At 37.5% G+C, this 2,730-nt stretch overlaps 1 long non-coding RNA gene across 1 annotated transcript in view; it reads left to right on the top strand.

Annotated features, from left to right (window-relative positions):
• The window catches only part of LOC116100897, a 61,183-nt gene extending 58,757 nt beyond the window's left edge, over positions 1-2,426 (top strand). The window contains exon 2 of the long non-coding RNA XR_004122714.1: positions 2,197-2,426. This is a non-coding gene — a long non-coding RNA (uncharacterized LOC116100897). The remainder of the gene's footprint in view (positions 1-2,196) is intronic.
• Positions 2,427-2,730: the final 304 nt, after the last annotated feature.

Consider the following 2,730-nt stretch of genomic DNA (forward strand, 5'->3'; position numbering starts at 1 on the left):
CTCTCTCTCTCTCTCTCTCTCTCTCTCTCTCTCTCTCTCTCTCCCCCCATTCCGCCCCTCTTCCCCTCAGTGTGTGTGTGTGTGTGTGTGTGTGTGTGTGTGTGTGTGTACATGCACGTACGTGGAGGTCAGGGGTCATCCTCAAGTTTCTTTCTTTTTTACTCTCCACCATATTTATGGAGGCAGTTTTCTTTCAATGAAACTCCGTGGTGCTTGCTATTTCAGTTAGACTGGCTGGCCAACAAGCTTCCAAGATCCACCTTGTCTCCGTCCCTCCCTTCTTCCAGTGCTGGGTGACAGAGACCTGTCACTACACTCAGCTTTTATGTGGGGGTTGAGGATCTGAAATTGGATACTCATACCTCTCCCCAGGTTCCAATTACTCAAACTTTCAAGGGATGCATTTGCTTGGATGTCTTGGATAATGTTCAAATTCATGGGCTCCTTTTCATTAGTTATTGTTACATGCATGTATGCCTACATCTCTCTCTCTCTCTCTCTCTCTCTCTCTCTCTCTCTCTCTCTCTCTCTCTCTCTTGCTCTCTCTCTCTCACTCTCTCTCTCTCTTTTCTCTCTCTCCTAAATACAAACATCCTAGTTTATATGTTACTTGTATGTATGTTTGCACAACTGACCATTTGATATTAGAAATCTAACCAGTGTGCACTTCCCTGGAAAAGACAGGTATTTACACTTGGATTTATGGCACACCACTGTATCTACATTTTTTGAGGGAGGTGATGCAACTCTAGATTTTTGTTTCTTGTTGATCACTAGCTTCAGGATATAAACCGTCAGATGATAAAGACTTGCAGAGAAAGAGCCTATGCAAAGGTAGTTTCTGGGAATAATAGCCCTCTCATAGAAAGTGGACATAAGAATGTTTGATACAATTCATCTCTACCGGGAAAGATGTCTTATCTCACAGCCATGTAAATTGTTGACCATTTTCTCAGATGTTCTATTTGGCAGGTTTTCTGATTCACTCAACTAAGTTCTCAAGATGGTGTGGACTCTAAAAGCATGCCTTCTCATTTCCATCTATTGTGTTCTCACACCACTATCCCTTACTGGTTATTCTTATACCCCAATTCCTTACTGATTAGTGAACAATATTTGTGACATTTAACTTGCAATGCTTTGATAACTTATTAGTATCTACTGGCCACCCTTGGACATGGGCTTAAGAGATTCTCATGGTGGAAAATTAGTCACTCTAATGAAAGCTTTTGTAGAAAGATTCTCTCTCTTTTTAACTTGGCTAACATTTTAGAAATAAACATCCATTTACATAAAAGACCTTACTGTTTTAGAACACATTCTTCTGAATTCCAGGGCTCTACTATTGTGTTGTATTCTATTGGACTACTGTGCTATATTGTATTGTATTGTCCTGTGTACTGTTTTATTCAGTTTGGTATTATATTGTCTTGTACTATAACATAGTGTACTATAGCATATTATGTAGTACTGTACTATATTCTACAGTATATTATACTGTGTTATGTTGTACAGTATTATATTGTACTATACTTTATTACATTGTACTATATTATATTGTATTATATATACATAGTATTGTATTATACTATACTGAAGTGCATTATATACTCTTCCTTACTTTACTGCATTATACTATCCTATATTGTATTATGTTGTCTCTGAGCACTGTTTCTTTTTATATGCTGAGACTTAATCTAAGGCCTCAGGCATGCTAGGCACAGGCACACCCAAGGCCTTGAGCCTGCTAGCCATCATCATACCCCTTAGCTGCGCCCCAGGTACTGTCTTGGAGCATCTTCGCAGCCCTCCTAAACTTTAGGTGTGTGCTAGATCTCCTTTAGTACATTCCGTCATCTCTTCCTGTTGAAATAAAAAACAATTTTGTAGCAATTTATGTATTCATACCCTTAGTTTTGATTAGTATCGCTGTTTCTACCTTTGATTTTTTTCTTTTAAACCGGATATTATAACCCTTAGGTGTGCATGTGCCTAGCATGCTTGAGGCCTTGGATTGAGTCTTGGTGTAGAAAAAGAAACAGTGTTCAGAGACAATGTAATACAGTATAGATAGTACAATGTAGTAAAGTATAGAAGAGTATAGTGATATATTGTAGTATAGTACAATACAGTACAAACAAATGCCCATTGTATAATGAGTTGAATAGAATATTTTGTGTTTTGTTCATTTCATAGCTCCCTGCATACCATGACTTTGGAATGTTTGAAAGCATCCTTTGAGTCCTGGCTCTCACGACAACATGCCAGTGGATTCATCCATGACAGCCAGGTTACTATTGTTGGCTAAGAAGAGCATCTCAGATCTATCAGTATTGCTTGTTTTATTCTTTCCAGAGATAAATCACACATGTCAACAGAATTATATTGATTTAATATTCATAGAAATTTAAATTTCTCTTTACCAACTTTGTATTTTCTTTCTTGTGTTTATTCCAAATTGTTGAAGTCTAGGTAATTGGGAATTTATGGGACTTTATTTTTGTTATTGGACCCCTGGGAATCTACAAGTAAATAAATGGGGTATGGAGTTTTAATCTCTATTTGGTGAGACTACTGAATAGAGACTGCTGTTTCTTGTTTCTTCTTGAACTCAAGACATTTAAGACTCTCACACTTCTGGAATGCTGAATAGCTCTTTGACATATTAACTGGTAGCTTTTCCAATTATGTGTTTTCTGGGTTTATGGTGAAGTTACAAAAGCAAGAAGG

This window comes from Mastomys coucha, unplaced genomic scaffold (assembly GCF_008632895.1).
Source record: "Mastomys coucha isolate ucsf_1 unplaced genomic scaffold, UCSF_Mcou_1 pScaffold21, whole genome shotgun sequence".
NCBI lineage: Eukaryota > Metazoa > Chordata > Mammalia > Rodentia > Muridae > Mastomys > Mastomys coucha.